This window comes from Bos grunniens, chromosome 3, assembly GCF_055505025.1.
Source record: "Bos grunniens cultivar Pamir isolate PY7600 chromosome 3, Bosgru_T2T1.0, whole genome shotgun sequence".
Lineage (NCBI taxonomy): Eukaryota > Metazoa > Chordata > Mammalia > Artiodactyla > Bovidae > Bos > Bos grunniens.
Genome location: NC_141167.1, coordinates 94,635,096 through 94,655,085, shown reverse-complemented (window position 1 = coordinate 94,655,085; position 19,990 = coordinate 94,635,096). Strand labels below are relative to the sequence as shown.

At 45.6% G+C, this 19,990-nt stretch overlaps 1 protein-coding gene across 4 annotated transcripts in view; it reads left to right on the top strand.

Moving 5' to 3' along the window:
• Positions 1–18,913, top strand: part of CD58 (CD58 molecule) — a 63,400-nt gene extending 44,487 nt beyond the window's left edge. For 2 of the 4 annotated variants that reach the window (XM_086392060.1, XM_086392055.1), the window contains exon 6: positions 17,664–18,913. The gene's annotated coding sequence lies outside the window, so the exon portion shown is untranslated. Of the gene's footprint in view, positions 1–17,371 lie in introns of all 4 variants that reach the window. The other 2 variants (XM_086392061.1, XM_086392056.1) reach the window with 1 other exon arrangement.
• The last annotated feature ends 1,077 nt before the right edge of the window (positions 18,914–19,990 follow it).

Sequence of the window (19,990 nt, the reverse complement as noted above, 5' to 3'; positions counted from 1 at the left end):
TCTTCCCCAAACTCTGTCTCCACTGGTAGCCCTCTCCAAGGGACAAGCAGGTCCTAGAACTTTCCTTGTTTCAGAAATGAGACAACTGACGTGCACTTGTCTGAGGTCAGTCAGAACAGGATTCAAACCCAGGCAGTGTGGCCCCTGAGGCCTCTTGACCACCAACCACACTGTGAGAAGACAGGCACCTGTGGTCTATTTTCTACATATAGTTGGGAGTCCTTGGAAATGCTTTTCCAAGTTTTATGTTCACTCAAAGGAAAATTTTATCCATAATTTATGTATTCTCTAGAGAGAGGGCTTGCTTTTAACCACTTGTGTTGACCACCTATCAAAGGCACCAAATATTATGCTGAGTTCTACCTTCTAGATTCAAAGCTTAGGGGTCCTCAGAGGTCTCATTGGTGGTTTAGTCACTAAGTCGTGTCCAACTCTTGCGGCCCCATGGCAGGCTTCTCTGTCCATGGGATTCTCTAGGCAAGAGTACTGGAGTGGGTTGCCATTTCCTTCTCCAGGGGATCTTCCCGACCCAGGAGTTGAAACCAGGTCTCATTAGACAGATGAAAAGCCTGGGGCTCAGAGAGGGAAGGGAACTAGACCAGCCACTCAACAGGTAGTCCAGCGAAGGGGCCAGAAGCAGGAGCCCGAAAATCTCAGCCTCGGCTCCAGTGCTTTTGTGTGACACCAGGGTTGTCTCCTAATATCCACCCTCAGATTTAACCCCTCGCCAAGTGTCAGGTTTGTACAGCACCCCCAGGAAGCATGGCACTGGCCACTGAGGCCACGTAGTCAGAGGCCTGGCTCAGCTCAGCACCCTGTGAGGGGTTGTGGCACGTGTCATCTTGGGAGGTACCCATTCCTCTGGGTCAGAATGGAAGGAGTAGACGATGGTGGAAGTGAGAGCACAGTGAGCAAGTGTGTGGGTTGCCCGGGCTGCCTGTGTTAATGTCTGACGCCTGCATAATAAGAAAGCCCTTCCTCTTCTGCCAGGCTCTTCCTCTTCTTGATCTGTTTTTTTCTCTCAATATTTCTTTTTCAAGATTCCTTCCTGGGAACTTCACTGGTAGTCTAGTGGCTAAGACTCCACACTCCCAATGAAGGGGGCCCAGGTCTGATCCCTGCTCCAGGAACTAGATCCCACATGCCACAGCTAAGAGTTTGCATGCTGCAACAAAGATCCGACACAGCCACATAAATAAATAAATAATTAGGGAAAAAAATCCCTTCCTGAAAACGGAAAACTAATGATCAAAGTAGTAGGCCTATGTGTCTTGATTTGGGAATCACTGAAAAGTGTTCCAATCAAGACCACCTCCCTCACCAGACTCCTGCGATCCTCTCACATCTTACATCTTTATCTTTTTAAAAAAATTTTATTCATCTTATTTATTTTTGGCTGTGCTGGGTCTTGTTTGCATCACAGGCTTTTCTCTGTTTGCAGCAAGCAGGGGCTACTCTCTAGTTCGGTGCACAGCTTCTCACTGCTACGGCTTCTCGTGTTGTGGAGCACGGACTCTAGGCCTGTGGGCTTCAGTAGTTGCCACACATGGGCTCAGTGGTTGTGGTTCCTGGGCTCTAGAGCACAGACTCTACAGTTGTAGCACATAGGCTTAGTTGCTCTGTGGCATGTGGAATTTTCCTGACTCAAGGACTGAACCCATGTCTCTTGCTTTGATAGCTAGATTCTTTATCATTGAACCACCAGGGAAGCCCTCCTTTCCCTTTTTAATATTTATTTTTAAATGTGTTTTTTATTGAGGTGACATTGGTTTATAACATTCATAAATTCATGAGTACCACATGTTTCTACTTCTGTAAACACTGCAGCATGCTCACCACCAAACATTTCATTTCCATCTGTCACCACACAGTTGATCCCCTTTACCTGTTTTGTCCTCCCCTTCCCCCAGCCCTTTACCCTCTGGTAGCCTAGTGTTAGTTGCTCCGTGGTGTTCATGCGATCCCATGAACTGTAGCCCACCAGGCTCCTCTGTTCTTGGGATTTCCTAGGCAAGAGTACTAGAGTGGATTGCCATTTCCTTCTCCAGGGGACCTTCCTGACCCAGGGACTGAACTCAGATCTTCCACATTGCAGGCAGGTTCTTTACCATGGGGGCTTCCCTGGTGGCTCAGAGGTTAAAGCGTCTGCCTCCAATGCAGGAGACCAGGGTTCGATCCCTGGGTTGGGAAGATCCCCTGGAGAAGGAAATGGTAACCCACTCCAATATTCTTGCCTGGAGAATCCCATAGACAGAGGAGCCTGGCAGGCTACAGTTCACGGGGTCGCAAAGAGTCGGACACGACTGAGCGACTTCACTTTTTTTCTTTACCATCTGAGCCACGAGGGAATCCATTCTTTATATCTTTGTGTTTGATTTGGTTTGTTTATTTATTTTGTTTTTTGTTTGTTTGTTTTTGTTTTTATATTCCAAATAGAAGTGAAATCATAGGTTATTTTCTTTCTCTGTTTGACTTACTTCACTTAACATAATAACCTCAAGGTACATCCATGTTATTGCAAGTGGCAAGATTTCATTTTTTTCCATTGTGTGTGTGTATCTATATATCTACATATATATATGTATATATACCATATCTTCTTTATCCATTCATCTATTGAAGGGAACTTAGGTTGTTTTTAATCTCTTGTCTATTTTAAATAATGCTGTGATGAACATAGGGATACATATATCTTTTTGAACTAGTGTTTTCAGATTCTTTGGATAAATACGCAGAAGTGGGAGAGCTGGATCATTAACAAATGGAACTATGTCAATCTAAAAAGCTTCTGCACAACAAAGGAAACCATCAACAGAATGAAAAGACAACCTATCAAATAGGAGAAGATATTTGCAAATCATATATCCAGTATGGCGCTAATATCCAAAATCTGTAAAGACACCATACAACTCAACAGTAACAACAGCAAAAACACACACCCAATTTTAAAATGGCAGAGGAGCTGAAAAGACATTTTTCCCAAGAAGACATACAGACGGCCAACAGACACATGAAAGGGTGCTCAGCATCACTAATAACAGGGTAATGCAAATCAAAACCACCGTGAGACATCACTTCATGCCCGTTAGAATGGCTGTTATCAAAAAGGCAGGAAATAGCAAGTGTTGGTGAGAATGTGGAGGAAAGAGAATCCTCATACACTGTTGCGGGGAATGTAAATTGGTGCCGCCACCATGGGGAGAGTATGGAGGTTCCTCTTACTCACGTAGATGAAAGTAGTTGAGGCTGTGAAAATTCTGGAGGCCTGTTGGGGAGGGATGACTCATAAAGCTGCTTAGCTGACATGCGTCTACTGACATCATGCATCTACTGAGAAACAACCCATATAAGACCCTACAGCGAAAGAAAAGTGTGTGTTCCTATGTGTGCATGTATTTTCTTAACAAGTCATATTTTTCCAGAACTTTAAAACAGCTTTTAAAAAATGAAAAAAGGAATTCCCTGGCAATCCAGTGGTCAGGATTCTGTGCTTTCATTGCTGTGGGCCTGGGTTCAATGCCTGGTCAGGGAACTAATATCTCAAGCTGTACAGTGTTATTAAAAAAAAAGAAAATTGAAAAGTCTTAATTAATATTAAAACCTAACATTATTTTACATTTAAATATTTTACTTATACCAACCCCAGAATTAGACTGTTACTTTCCTGGCTTTAATGAAAGAAACTCATAAAACTTTCAAATCCTGCCTCTTTGCTTACTTTATTTTCAATTCAGAACATTGCCATGTTTGAGAATTCCTCTTGATCAAGTGACAGTCTTAAATAATTTTCAGTTTAGCTCACTGCAGTTTCTTTCAGATCATGTCTTCATTTAAAAATTTGAGATTTTGCTCATCACAGAGTTTTTGGCATTAATTTTAATTTTTCAAATGATTGCATTAAATATCCTTATTTAATTGCTGAGCTTTTTTGGTTCTCTGTTAAGTTTTGTACCCAAAATGAGTGCCTTGCTGACCTCAACCTAGTTGCAGCCCAGATGAGAACCTTCTGAAAGCACAAGTATCATAGGAAGGGGAGAGAGGAAACCAATTCAACTATTCAACAGTGAATTCACTCAGTCATCCATATGTCCATCCATTCAAAAATCCATCCATTTTATTTCATTCAACACATTTATTGAGTGCCTACTATGTGCCAGGTACTGTTCTGGGCACTTGGGATATAACAATAAACAAAAGAAATGAAAACCTGCCTTCATGGGCCTGCATTCTAATGGAGGGGAATAGACACTAAACAGGATAAATAAGGAGGGTACAGCAGTAAGGGCTATAGAGGAAAATACAACAAGGAAGGGATAGGGAGCGCCAGAAATGGGAGGAAAGGCCTTGCTTGTAGAGCTTGGACAAGTTGAAAAACTGATCCCTGGGAATGAGTATTCCCAGCTGAGGCCGAGGTGAGGGAAGGCCCGCTGTGACTACATAGGAGTGGAGAGGCCAATTTGTTTTGTTTGGCCCTCACGGTGTTAACCATTTGTTTCGGATTTTGATGTTTTTAGACAGGCATGGCTTTATCCACAGGCCCTACTCTTCCCTATTGTCTTGCACTCATTTGGTTCCTGGCTCTGTGTACCAAGCCACAAGGATAATTGCACACGCTAACTGTGTCCTATAAGCAATAGAGAGCCACAGGTCAGATGGACAGGGCAAAGGAGGTCCAGCCCAACCTGTGTGGGTAAAAGATCAAGGTCAAGCACGCTCAACCCTCAGGTCATTCAACATAAAGTCACAGTCCACAGAGCTGGAGTGGGGGTGCTCCCCAGAAGGGCTGGGGTTGACGTTTTCTACCAACAAAACGAGAACTCAAGAGAAATAACTTGAGTTATAGAAACTAAAAGACATGAAGTTTCTTTTAGATCTTAGCTTATGGACTATGTCCACAAGAATGACATCTATCTGGCCTCTCCTGTGTTCCAGACATCTTGGGAGCCTAATCTCTAATTCTCACCATAGGTGGTTTCTCTTCAATGTTGGGCTTCCCTCGTAGCTCAGTTGGTAAAGAGTCTGTCTGCAATGCAGGAGACCCGGGTCAGAAAGAAACCCTGGAGAAGGAAATAGCAACCCACTCCAGTATTCTTGCCTGGAGAATCCCATGGATAGAGGAGCCTGGCAGGCTACAGTCTATGGGGTCGCAAGAGTTGGACATGACTTAGCGATTAAAGCACCACCACCACCATCACTGCTCAAGCTAGATGTGATTTTCCGATTCTTGTTCTCCACTTCTCAGATGACAAAGCTAATGCTCAGAGAGATAAAGTGACTTGCACCAGGAGGTACAGTGAAATTCTGGGGAAAGTGTTTCCAGATCCCCTCTATCTGCCTCCAAAGGGTAGGCTCCTTGTTGCAAACCTTGCTGCTTGTTGTAGGGATGGAGTCCCTCATGCCATCCTGTTGTTACAAAAAACATATAGGGTGTTCAGTTCAGTACAGTTGAGTTCAGTTCAGTCGCTCAGTTGTATCTGACTCTTTGTGACCCCATGGACTGCAGTATGCCAGGCTTCTCTGTCCATCACCAACTCCAGGAGCTTACTCAAACTCATGCCCATCGAGTCAGTGATGCCATTCAACCATCTCATCCTCTGTTATCCCCTTCTCCTCCTTCCTTCAATCCTTCCCAGCATCAGGGTCTTTTCCAATGAGTCAGTTCTTTGCATTAGGTGGCCAAAGTATTGGAGTTTCAGCTTCAGCATCAGTCCTTCCAGTGAATATTCCGGAGTACTGCTGGGCATACACACCAAGGAAACCAGAATTGAAAGAGACACGTGTACTCCAATGTTCATCACAGCACTGTTGACAAAAGCCAGGACATGGAAGCAACCTAGATGTGCATCAGCAGACGAATGGATAAGAAAGCTGTGGTACATATACACAATGGGATACTTCTCAGCTATTAAAAAGAATGCATTTGAATCAGTTCTAATGAGGTGGATGAAACTGGAGCCTATTATACAGAGTGAAGTAAGTCAGAAAGAAAAACACCAATGAAGTACATTAATGCATATATATGGAATTTAGAAAGATGGTAACAATGACCCTATATGCGAGACAGCAAAAGAGACACAGATGTAAAGAACAGACTTTTGGACTCTGTGGGAGAAGGCAAGGGTGGTATGATTTGAGAGAATAGCACTGAAACATGTATTATCATATGTGAAATAGATCGCCAGTCCAGGTTTGATGCATGAGGCAGGGTGCTCAGGGCTGGTGCACTGGGATGACCCTGAGGGATGGAATGGGGAGGGAGGTGGGAGGGAGGGTCACGATGGGGAACACGTGTACACCCATGGCTGATTCATGTGGCTGTATGGCAAAAACCACCACAACACTCTAAAGTAATTAGCTTCCAATTAATATAAAAAATTTAAAAAAATAATAATGAACACCAAAGAATAGAAGTTTAAAAAAAAATTCAGGACTGATTTCCTTTAGGATGGACTGGTTGGATCTCCTTGCAGTCCAAGGGACTCTCAAGAGTCTTCTCCAACACCACAGTTCAAAAACATCAATTCTTCAGTGCTCAGCTTTCTTTATGGACCAATTCTCACATCCATACATGGCTACTTGAAAAACCAAAGCTTTGACTAGATGGACTTTTGCTGGCAAAGTAATGTCTCTGCTTTTTAATATGCTATCTAGCTTGGTCATGGCTTTTCTTCCAAGGAGCAAACATCTTTTAATTTCATGGCTGCAGTCACCATCTGCAGTGATTTTGGAGCCCAGAAAAATAAAGTCTGACGCTGTGTCCATTGTTTCCCCATCTATTTGCCATGAAGTGATGGGACCAGATGCCATGATCTTCGTTTTCTGAATGTTGAGGTTTAAGCCAACTTTTTCACTCTCCTCTTCCACTTTCATCAAGGGGCTCTTTAGTTCTTCTTCGCTTTCTGCCATAAGGGTGGTATCATCTGCATATCTGAGGTTATTGATATTTTTCCTGGCAATCTTGATTCCAGCTTGTGCTTCATCCAGCCCAGCATTTCTCATGATGTACCCTGCATATAAGTTAAATAAGCAGGGTCACAATATACAGCCTTGATGTACTCTTTTCTCGATTTAGAACCAGTCTATTGTTTCATGTCTGGTTCTAACTGTTGCTTCCTGACCTGCACACAGATGTCTCAGGAGGCAGATCAGGTGGTCTGGTATTCCCATTTCTTGAAGAATTTTCCACAGTTCATTGTGATCCACATAGTCAAAGGCTTTGGCATAGTCAATAAAGCAGAAGTAGATGTTTTTCTGGAACTCTCTTGCTTTCTCAATGATCCAACGGATGTTGGTAATTTGACCTCTGGTTCCTCTGTCTTTTCTAAATCCAGCTTGAACATCTGGTAGTTCACAGTTCACGTATTGCTGAAGCCTGGCTTGGAGAATTTTGAGCATTACTTTACTAGCGTGTGAGATGAACGCAACTGTGTGGTAGTTTGAGCATTCTTTGGCATTGCCTTTCTTTGGGATTGGAATGAAAACTGACCTTTTCCAGTCCTTTGGCCACTGTTGAGTTTTCCAAATTTGCTGGCATATTGAGTACAGCACTTTCACAACATCATCTTTCAGGATTTGAAATAGCTCAAATGGAATTCCATCACCTCCACTAGCTTTGTTTGTAGTGATGCTTCCTAAGGCCCACTTGACTTCACATTCCAGGATGTCTGGCTCTAGGTGAGTGATAACATCATATAGGGTGTACACAGATGAAAATAATCCAGATGATCTTATCCTTCTGCACATACTTTTAAAAACATTCATCTCATGTGAGCCTCTGTGAATTAAATAATATCACCCCATTTTGCAAACAGGGGAACAGGTATAGTAATGTAAGATGACATTCCCAAAGTTACACAGGCAGTCAGGGGATTTGAAGGTGGGCCAGAGTCCTGTCTCAGCCCTGCATCACCTGTCCCAAGACAAGATTGTAAGCATGAGGTCTGCCCACCCCAGACAGGCCACTTGACCCAGATGTTTTGCCATATTAACAAAAACATTCCAGGATGCATTGCAGGAAGAAGGCTGCAAACCTCCATGACTCGCACAGCCACACGCAACCTTAGACGTTTAATCATAGGATAATCGACAGAGTGATGATCAGAGAGCTGGATGTGACCCAGCAGGGATTACCAATTCACAGCACAGAAGGGTTTCCAATGAAGTTCTACTTCTGGTAACTTTCTGGCCAGGATCTGTGGCCCTGTGCCTTCTCTCAGTGAAACACACTGAGTGCTGCTCCCACGTTGGGGTGCACATTGAATGTGGCACCAGAGGGTGCCCACACCTTCCAAGAGGCCATACAATGGCGTCTACCTGTTGATGTGAATGTCACCTACAGAGAGATATATTTGTTCCCACGTCTGCTGCTCCCACATGGGGGTGCACATTGAATGTACCACCAGAGGGTGCCCACACCTTCCAGGAGGCCAATACAATGGCGTCTACCTGTTGACGTGAATGTCAACTACAGAGAGATGTATTTGTTCCCACGTCTGTTTTATGCCGTTGTACCTTAACAAATGTCACATAAACTGAGGAAATGTGAATAGAAGAGAAAAAGAGTCATTGTTTCTGTAAGAACCCAGGCGACAGTTTTGGAAAAACAGTAAAGGTGAGATCCTAAAATAAGTTTATTGTTGAATTGCGTGTAGGCAAGACAACTGAATAGATTGAGGGGAAGCATAATATCTAAACAATTCCTGTACAAACTTATTTTCCAAGTGTCTAGGTTCTCACTGCAGTCTATAGAAACAGAAATTAGAAACTATAGGACAAAGCATTAAATGTGTGATTTTTGCACATAAGGCAGAATAGGGCCAAACCCCCTGCAAAACAGGCTTATTCTCAGTGAAAAGATCTTGGCTGTCTGTGAAACCATTGGTGAAGGAAATGTACATTTGGTTGCTTTAGGTTAACAAAAATATATAAGGTTTGTACATATAACTTAAAATTTTCTTCTTACATCTACTTACACAGATATTTTTACATTAATACATAAATTTATACATGTCATGTGCTGTGCTGTGCTTAGTCGCTCAGTTGTGTCCAACTCTTTGGGACCCCATGTACTATAGCCTGCCAGGCTCTTCTGTCCATGGACTTCTGTAGGCAGTAATACTGGAGTGGGTAGCCATCCCTTCTCCAGGGTATCTTCTCGAGCCAGGGATCAAATCCAGGTCTCTTGCATTGCAGGCAGATTCTTTACCATCTGAGCCACCAGGGAAGCCCCTATTAAATATATATATACATACCACACACAAATTTCAATGCCGTCTTTTTGCCTTTTCTTTTTTCTTCAGATTGGGTTCTCCCTTCCTTTCTCCCATCTCTATCCTGCCACACAACTATCCTCCCCCCAAAACCATAGTGACCACTGGGTCAGGATACTGCCATGTTCTTCTCCATGCTCGTGTGTATTGGCTCATTTGCACAGTGGGGACCTGGGGTAGGGAGGGTGGGAGACGGACAGTAGCATTATTTCATCTTTAAAATTTTATAACCAATTTCCTGCACTTTGCTTTTTCTCATCAATTATTCATGGCAATCCCTGTGAGTCACGGGACATAGCTCCAATTTATTATTTTTAATGGCTGCAGAATATTCCCTGGCATGTTATAATGTATTCAACAATACCCCTTTTGAAGGGCATTTTCTCTGTTTCTAGGTTTTGCTTGTTTTCCATGATAAAAGGTTAATTCTACATCCTTATGCACATAGCCATACATTCTGATATTTTTATTTCTATGGGGTAGATTTTCAGGAACTGCTAGGCAAAAGGTATATGTTATGTATTTTTAATTTTAATGGATGGTGCCAGGGTGATTTGCAAAAGCTGTGGAATCCAAGAGCAATGATTCAAGTAACCTTTATCCCTGCATTCCTACCAACAATAGGTATTGGGTTGGCCAAAAAGTTCATACAGGGGTTTCTTTCTATAAGACGGTATGGGAAAACCCAAACAAATTTTTTGGCCAACCCAGTATTATCAGTCTTTTAAAACTGTGATCATTCTGTTAGAAGTAAAGAAGCAGCTCAATGCTATTTACATTTGCATTTCCCTGATTACTAGAGTCTGACAGTTTTTCATATTTTTTTGAGCATCTGCACTTGCTCTTCTGTAATTGCCTGTTTTTACTCTTTTGCAAATTTTTATTCTTTTTTTAAAGAAAATAATTCATTGCTTCAATTAATGTTTTGCAGCTAGTCCATCAGTTTCCACTCCCTGTTCTGTTGGATAAGACTGAAAAATGTTATATTGCTATGGTATGTTGTTATTATAAAATGTTAAAAATGGACAGAGGACATGAAAGTTGCAAAAAGCTATGAAAAATAAAATGGTATAGAAGAGGTTAGAGCCAAAGGAAAAAGGAGGGGTGAAATCAGGATGCTTGGGAAGATACAAATGGTTAGCCCTGTGGTACTCACATTGATTTGTGGTAAAAAACAAAAGCAAAACAGAACCACAGTAGAGGGGAGTTGGGTGCTCAGGAGAGACATACAGTCACACACATACACACACACACAGAAATTCACTGAACATCTGCTACAAGCCAGTCACCATGCTAAGTACATTGCCTGCTACATCTCGCCCCTCACTTGGAGGTAAGGCAGTGCTTTTATTCCCATTACACAGATGGGAAAGCAGTGATTTGTAGAAGTGTAGCAACAGGGTTGAATTTGCATTGCCAGTAAGTGGTAGAACCAAGATTTGAACCCAGGTGTGCCTGACCCCAAGACCTTAGCTGATAGATGATGGGGCCTGAGAATTATCTAGGAGCAAATGGTGTGGACAAGGCCAGAATCTCGAGGCTTGGGCCTACCCTTTGGATTCCAAGCTGGGCCGGGAAGGGGTTACAAAGTGGAGCAAAGTCAGAAAGCTGCAGCCTGGTGGGGTAGTTTCCTGAGGAACTGCTGTGGTCAGAGGGAGAGATTTCAGCCCTTTGGCTGGCTGGGGCAGGCAGGAGGGGCTGGTGAGCCCCACAGAACACTGCCCCAGATGAGAGCGCCTCTGGGTGAAGTGACTCATTCACCCTCTCATACCACACCCACAGCAGCAGTAATCACTGGCAGACTGAATGTCACTCTAAGTTGCAGGATGGGCATATTTATGCTATGCTAAGTTGCTTCAGTCATGTCCGACTCTGTGCGACCCCATAGATGGCAGCCCACCAGGCTCCCCCGTGCCTGGGATTCTCCAGGCAAGAACACCGGAGTGGGTTGCCATTTCCTTCTCCAATGCATGATAGTGAAAAGTGAAAGTGAAGTCGCTCAGTCGTGTCCGACCCTCAGCGACCCCATGGACTGCAGCCTACCAGGCTCCTCCATCCATGGGATTTTCCAGGCAAGAGTACTGGAGTGGGGTGCCATTGCCTTCTCCGGGGCATATTTAAGGAACTATTAATGACTCAATCCCTGGAAAGAAAGAGCAGTCTTGTTACCACTGAACTCACCAGTGCTCTGATTGTAGGTCCTCCCCTCAACTCTACCTTTGGGTGACAAGAACCCCTTAGGCCTTAGGGCTAAAGAATGAAAGGGCAGAGGAGCCATGCTGGGAAGATGCAGAGAAGGATTCTCAGAGGTGGATGAGGGGGCCATGGTCTCCAGCAAGTCAGGGGACATCCTGAGCCTAGTCCTACCTGAAAAATAATGATAATATTAATACTACTCTCCCCCCACATCACAGTGGTTAAGAGAAATCACTGTGAACATCAAGACCCTATGTAAATAGTAATGTTTATGAGGAGCTGGAGTGACAATACTAAAAAAGCCTTGACGAACCATAGGAAGAAAAGCTATGACCAACCTAGACAGCATATTAAAAAGCAGAGACATTATTTTGCCAGCAAAGTTCTGTCTAGTCAAAGCTATGGTTTTTCCAGTGGTCATGTATGGATGTGAGAGTTGGTCCATAAAGAAAGCTGAGTACCGAAGAACTGATGCTTTTGAACTGTGGTGTTGGAGAAGACTTGAGAGTCCCTTGGACTGCAAGGAGATCCAACTGGTCCAACCTAAAGGAAATCAATCCTGAGTATTCATTGGAAGGACTGATGCTGAAGCTGAAACTCTAATACTTTGGCCATCTGATGCGAAGAACTGACTCTGTTAAAGACCCTGATGCTGGAAATGATTGAAGGCAGGAGGAGAAGACGCTTTGGGGTTGAACCCAGCAGACGAACATTCAGATCTCAATTCTGTTTACGTGCTGAAGCCCTTTCTGACCATCAGTCTTCTTCTGTATGGTAGTGGAGTGTGCGTGCGTGCTAAGTCGTCTCCAGTGGGAGGAGGGGAGGGGAAGGAGGACAGATGATTTGTAGGAATTCTACCAGGTCCCGTGCTAGATGCTCCCTCTATGGAAACTCATCTAACCCTTTGGCCACCCTGTGAGGTGTGCACCTTCCAAAAACAAGGCGTCTGGGGCTCAAAGAGGGTCAGCCGTCTACCCAAGACCTGATCTTTTGAACCTGGGCCTGACACTCAGACCTTCGCCATTAAGATAACACAGCACCCACAGACTATTCACATCTCCAATCGTTTTTCTCATGGACAACAAGAAACTCTCCAGGTTCAAAGTACATGCCGGTGAGATAAGTTTCAAACACCATCTTCAGCCGTTCAAAGGCTCTGGGCTCATCTGTTAAACAATGTCTTGGATGACTCTTGATCACCATTGTGTTTGTTCTTATCTCACTGGCCTGCACCCCAGGCCTGGGCTGGAGAAGCATGAAACCACAGAGTATAAGAGGCCATCCCACCTAACCCCTCCCTCTAGAGGGAGGAAACTGAATTCCAGAACAAGAGCCCGAAGTCACCCAGTGGGAAGCCTGAGCTCCTGAGCCTCGCCTCCCTGGGACACACTGGTTTCTCCTCCCTTCCCACCCTGAGCCCCTTTCTCTGAAGCAGAGGTCAGAGACTCAACACTAAGGACAGGAGTGCATCCCTGCATTTTCCTTTGAACTGGACAGCCAAGCCGCTGGACCACCACTTTCTTCTTCCAGATCTAGGACATCTGATTGCTGAGAAATTATGTGTCCATAGAGATAAAACATATTTTTTATCAGAGATAAAAACATATTTTTGCTCAGAAATCTGAGGTGTAAGGGGCTTCCTTGGTGGCTCAGCGGTAAAGAATCCACCTGCAACACAGGAGCTGCAAGAGACACGAGTCTGATCCCTGGCTTGGGAAGATCCCCTGGAGGAAGGCATGGCAACCCACTCCAGTATTCTTGCCTGGAGAATCCCATGGACAGAGGAACCTTGTGGGCCCAGTCCAGGAGTTCGCAAAGAGTCAAACACAGCTGAAGCGACTGAGCACGCACGCACTGAGGGGCAAAGGCAGGGCATAGCCAGGAGAAAGAGGACGGTGCGTTAAACTCCAGGCTCATCATCGCTGTCCTTCTCTGCCCACCCCCAGTTCCTCCCTCACTCCTGCAGCCTCTGCTTCCCGACCTCCAACTGGCCCTTCCTCCTTGGGTCCTAAGCCCTGCTCTCTCCTTACTCTTTTGATGTTAATTTCTTATATTCTGGTCATGAATCAGGTCTGTCCTTTTTCAAGGCTGTCATGCATCATGGTGTAACAATTTGCTCAGGAATTTCACACATCAAGTCTAAAAACCTGTTCTTACACTGACTGGCTGTGTGACTTTTTGGAAACTCAGTCTCTGGACCTGTTTCTTCATCTGTAAATGGAGAATAACATGCTTTTGACAGGTCTTATGTCAAAATCAACCTAATACTGTGTGTACTCAGTCATCTCCTACTCTTTGCAACCCCACAGACAGTAGCCCGGCAGGCTCCCCTGTCCATGGGAGTCTCCAGGTAAGAATACTGAAGTGGGTTGCCATTTCCTTCTCCAGGGTATCTTCCTGACCCAGGGATCAAACCTGGGTCTCCTAAATTGCAGGCAGATTCTTTACCACTGAGTCACCTGGGAATCCCAAGAACGTGGCAGATGGTCACATTTCTTCTTCCAACAGATTGATTATCCTGGGTCTTACATGTCCACTAAGTGTGGCCATGGTGCCCCAGGAGCCCACCTGGAGGGGGCCCAGAAGGTTGCGCTGCCCCTGAATGTGACAGAGGGAGCCAGCTGCAGCCCAGTTCCATTACACCAGCTCTGTCAGGAGCCAGGCCGGGCATGCCTCCAAAGCCATAACAATTTTCAGGGTGCAATTTTTTCATCACAGTCCAAAGAGGCCCACAGAGGCCCCAGAACAGAGAATGATAAAGTGGAGTAGAAATGTGCCTTCAAAATTTGGGTCCAACTTTCTGCTGTGTCACTAGCTAGCTCTGTGAATCTGAGCAAGTCATTTAAGTTCTCTCTGTTTCAACTGCAGAAAGTCATTAGTAATTCTTCCCTTCCCTCTTCCTCTGGCCACCACTTTCCTTCAGCAAATGTGAATTAGGCACCTAGGCACTAGGGATTTAAAAATAAATAGAAAAATAAAATATCTCCATGATGGCATCATTGAACTCATCATCTAAGGAGTATATGAAATCAATACATGTGGAATTCCATCCCTGAGGAATGAGTGCTCTGCAGGAGAGGGTCACGGTACTCACATGAGTCTAAGAGGTAATAGGGAGCAGGGAGGACTGTGGCAAACAGGAGAATCCTTCTAGGGGGCACCAGCTCCCTAATTTCCACCACTGACTTCAACACTTAGAACCAGTGTTGTCTGACTTTTCTAGAAATACTGGGGATCCTAATTTATAACTGTGGTGTTTAACTCCAATTAAAAAAAAAAAAAAAAACACCTCACGAACATTGGCAATAGCCAAAACTAATAACCTCATGAGACACACAAAACAGGTCCTGGAGCAAAGCTGGACTGAAGGAAAAGCAAACAAAGCTTCACAAAGGCTAACTGTTTTCAGGAGTCAGACACACCCCATGGATAAGACTCCGAAGGCGCAGGAAAGGTCACAAAGGCTTGAAGGAAGCACTCCTAACTCGTTCTTTGAAATGGCAGCATTGTGAGAGCTGCACACACCAGCCTTCCTCAGGGAGGGTTTGGAGTAGGACAACAATCATTTAGTTTCACCTGAGTGTGTGTACTGGGACGACTACTCCAAGATGACACCAACCCTTTACACTCCCAGCCCAGGAAGTGAGCTCCTAGGAACCTGAGGGTGTTTCTGAAATGATTCTTAGGGGTGGCAATACCACCAGTGTCCACTGAGAGTCTCTCTCACACCAGTGATGGCATTGCCATCTTTGGTTCTGCAGGAAATAGCAGTCCTGGGAGCCTGCGGGATGCAAGGCCCTCTCCAGAGCTCCGTGAGAAGATTGCTGTGGCTCCCTGCTCTTCACAGTGATATGACTACCTGTTAACTATTTACAGAAGCCAAATGTGGATTTGAAAGGGCGGCTTTCCTGCCAGCCAGCCAGCCAGTAGCCTTCCCTGTGCACAGCCAGCCTCTGAAGATATTCTCTGCACTTTTTGTGCCGAGGACTTGCACAAAATGGACTTGCATTGAGGACTTTTTAATTAATTGTGGCACTCAGGGTCTTTCCTTGCAGTGCACGGGCTCTCTAGTTGTGCACAGGGCCTCTGGAGCACAGAGGTTCAGTAGTCACAGCATTTCCAGGCTTAGTTGCTCCATGGCAAGTGGGATCTTAGTTCCCAGATCAGGGATCAAACCTGTGTCCCCTGCATTGTAAGGCCGACTCTTAACCACTGGACCACCAGGAAGTCCCTGCTCATTTTCACGAGACTCTTAGAAGTGCCTGTGCAGGTCAGCCCGGCTGCTTTCCATGCCCAGTGTCTCTCTCTGAGGCTGTACAGGGGACCTGCTTACCGTCTCCTTCCCTGATGGAGCTGATCTAGAGGTAGACTCCAGGCTTCAGAGATTGCTCTTTCCAGAGCAGCTTTGTCTGGTCCAAAATCCCCATTAGCAGTGCGACCTTGGATAAGCCTTAACCTTTCCAGTCCTGGGTTTCCTCATCTGTAAAATGGAACAATTACTAATCTCAATGTTTCCAGTAAGAAGTGGGAATGTGTGTGAAGTACTTTAAAAGCTGGAATACCTGTGAGTCATTAAATTAGCACTTTGAAGCAGGTCTTGGCAAATGTCTTCTATAAAAGGTCAGATAGTAACTATTTCAGGCTTTGTCCGCCTTCTCGTTGTGTGCGTGTGTGCTCAGCTGTGTCTGACTCTTTGTGACCCTATGGACTGTAGCCTGCCAGGCTCCTCTGTCCATGGGATTCTCCAGGCAAGAATACTGGGTTGCCATTTCCTTCTCCAGAGGATCTTCCCAACCCAGAGACTGAACCCATATCTCCTGCATTGGCAGGAGGATTCTTTACCACTGAGTCACCAGGAAAGTTATAGTCTGTTGCAACTGCCCGATTCTGCTATTAGAGTCTGAAAGCAGCCACATGGCAGACCAGTGTGGCTATGTTCCCATAGAACCTCATTTCACAAAAACAGGTGGGGGGCTGCATTTGGCTCAAGGGCTGTACCTTGCCCAGTCTGTATTTTGTGAGGGCTGTGAACTAAGAATGGTTTTTATATTTCTAAGAATGGTTTTTATATTTCTAAGAACTAAGAATGGTTTTGAGGGGGAAAAGCAGAGGCGACAGAAACCAGACTGTAGGTGTCTCAGAAAGACTAAAGTATTTACCACTTGGCCCTCTGTAGAAGTTGACAGAGCCGGGCTCTTTAGTGTCCCGGGCTTGTCTTAGCCCAGGAGACAGCAGCTCCATCCCTGGAGGTGGGGGGACCTGGCTGGTGCCTCACAAGAAGACATGCAGGAGCCAGGTTCTGGGGCTTTGAGTTACTCTCATGAGGGAAGCTCTGGGCCTGGAGAGGAAATGAGGCCTCCTAGTTCTCTTTTCTGACGTCTATTTTGGATGAGCTTTACGAAAGCAGATCAGAAAAGATTCCACCAGAAAATGACCAAGTGAAGGGGCTTTCATTTCCTGAATCGTCTCTAGCGTGTGAGCTGTGCTGTTTTCCGGAACTGCTGAGTTCCTGTGAACAGGAACTCTGAGTCATGGGACGACCTGGGAGTGCCACCCACATTACGGAGGCAGGGCCCCTGACACAGAGACCAGACGAGGGGCTCCCTCAGGCCTGAGACCTGCCCCCAGGGCCACAGTGCTGCCCCTTTGTTTTAGATTCAGTCACTCAAAGGAGCGGAGGTGGCAGCTACCGGGCCCAGAGAGGGCCCCTAAAGAAAAGAGACAAGGGAGAAAAGCAGGTGGTGCCGGCGAAACCTTGGGCCAGGGCAGCAGGGCTGTCTCTGGGGCAGGCCTAGGAGGCTGGGGCCTTCAAGTGTTTGTGTCTGTGTGTGCACTGCGCAGAGCAGAGAGGGGCGTGTATCACAGCCATTGTTGGTTATGTTTTCCCTGCTCTCTCCCCTCCTCAGCTCTCCCACTAACTAAGACAAGATGCTGTTACCTGGCACGACTAAGTTCCCAGTTTACCAGCAGGAGCCAGTGGTTCCTTCTAGTCTCCTTATGGCTCCAAGGACAGACCTGGCGCCAATCAGACCCCAGAGGGTCCCCTAAAGAATGGTCCTGGAGAAGACTTCATTTATTGCTCATTTTATGACTAAAAGTGATATAGAGTGACTGCAGAAAATTCAGAAAATATAGACATGCATAAAGGAGAAAATGTACAGAATGATTTTAGACTGAAAACCAACCTGATTATTTCAGGAAACAGCTTTATTTAATGGAGCACCTGGACCATAAAGAAAGCTGAGCGCCGAAGAACTGATGCTTTGAAACTGTGGTGCTGGAGAAGATTCTTGAGAGTCCCTTGAACAGTGATGAGATCAAACCAGTCCATCCTAAAGAAAATCAGTCCTGAATATTCATTGGAAGGACTGATGCTGAAGCTCCAGCACTTTGGCCACCTGATGCAAAGAACTGACTCATTAGAAAAGACCCTGATGCTGGGAAAGATTGTAGGTAGGAGGAGAAGGGGACGATAGAGGATGAGATGGTTGGATGGCATCATCAACTCAATGGACGTGAGTTTGAGCAAACTCTGGGAGATGGTGAAGGACAGGAAGCCTGGCATGCTGCAGTTCATGGGGTTGCAAAGAGTTGGACACAACTGAGTGACTGAACAACAACGAACTATGTGCCAGGCACTGTTGTCAGTGCTGGGGATACAGTATGAACTAAACAAAGTCCCTTTCCTCCTGGAGCTTATGTCCTGGTAGAAGAGACACTCAGCAGAGCAAAGGAAGGGACTGGAGGTTGATGGGATGGGGCACCATTTATGGTATGTGGTGGTCAGGAAAAGAGGAAGCAGCGAGGCAGACATCTGGGGGGAGAGTGTTTCAGGCAGAAGGAACAGTGTGGTTAGACCCTGTCTGTATGTTCAGCGCACAAAGGGGACAGTGTAGCTGGAGCAGATGAGCAAGGGGCAGCCAGGCAAGGATGTGTGGGGACCTCAGATTGTGGGTGAGTGAAATGGAAATCCAATGTAGGCTCTTGAATGAAAGAGCAACCTGACCAGCATTATGTTTAGACAGAATTATTCTGGACACTGGATGGAAAATAGATAGGGACTGGGACTGGGGGTTGCTGAGGGTGGGAGCTGGAAAGCCAAATAGGTGATTGCAATGGCGTAGGGAGGACTTCCCTCGTGCTCCAGTGGATAAGAATCCTACCAATGCAAGGGACGCAGGTTTGATTCCTGGTCTGGGAAGATGGCACATGCCGTAGAGCAACTAAGCCTGTGCGCCACAACTGCTGAGCCTGAGTGCTGCAACTGCTGAAGCCTGTGCGCCTAGAGCCCTAGCTCTGCAACAAGAGAAGCCACCACAGTGAGAAGCCTGTGCACCGCACCTAGTGAGTAGCCCCCACTTCTTGCAACTAGAAAAAGCCCACTCGTAGCAACAACCACGAATAAATAAATTAATTGAAAAAATAAATAAAATGTATCCACCCATTCAGAGGTGCTTGGGTTGTTTCCATTCTGGGTCTTTATTTAAAAAAAAAATAGCACCGAGAGGGGAAGTTTTCCTTCACCATCTTAGGGAACCTGGCTGGGTCTGAAAATTAAACTGCCAGAGACAGATCAATGACAGAAAAACATATGCATTTTATCAGTTTTTTATATGTACATGAATGTCTTCACAGGAGAATGAAGACCTGAAGTGAACAGAAAAAGAAGCTTCTAGGCCTTTTAGATAAAGAAATACACATTTGTGAAGAGTTGACAAGCCAAGGGGATAAATGGTGAAGAGCTAACCGGGTTTGTTTATACTGCCTTCTGGGCTCCAAATTTCCTGTCTCTGGTGATAAGGACGCCTTCCTTCCTCCTGGTACAAGGAGGGTCCTTTCAATGGGAGATGTGTCTCCTGCTTTCAGGAGGACAAGAGAGGGTCAGGGTGTCTTTCTGCACTGGCTGTTTCTTAAATCCTAATTCAAAATGACCTATAGGTCCCAGTGGCATATTTTAGGTGACATTCTGCTCCTCTTCAGAGGTAACACAGAGCTGTACGAGGGGAAGAGGCTGAAGAGGGGGAGGTGGAGGGGAGCCTGAAGAGCCCCTCCATGGGCTTTTGCTCTTTCCTCTTGGCGGTCTCTGAGGTTCCACGGTGGAACCCCAGGGCACAGTATGCAAACCACTGCACTGGAGGGTCTCTAAGGGCCCTACCATCTCAGGGCTCCTGTGGTCTTGTGCAAGTTGGGTCTCTACCACCCAGGCTTCTGAAAATGTGAACTTGAAAACTGGATGTGGTCAGCCTTCTGCAGGGACTATAAAGATGAGTGAAACAAAGTGTCTGTTCCAAGAAACCCACAGCTGGGATGGGACCTAGGAAGTCACACAAATGACCAAGTACGCTGTGAAGGGCCAGTGGCCCCAGCCCTTGCCTTTCTTCCTTGTGCCCCTGGGCCAGTGGTTCCCAAACTGCCTGGTCTTGAGGTTGCCTGGGGAACTTTGTATACAGACTCCCAAGGGCTCCTACAGAGGTTCTAATTCAGTTGGTCCAGGTGGAGCTGGGAGTCTGTTATGTTAAAAGCTC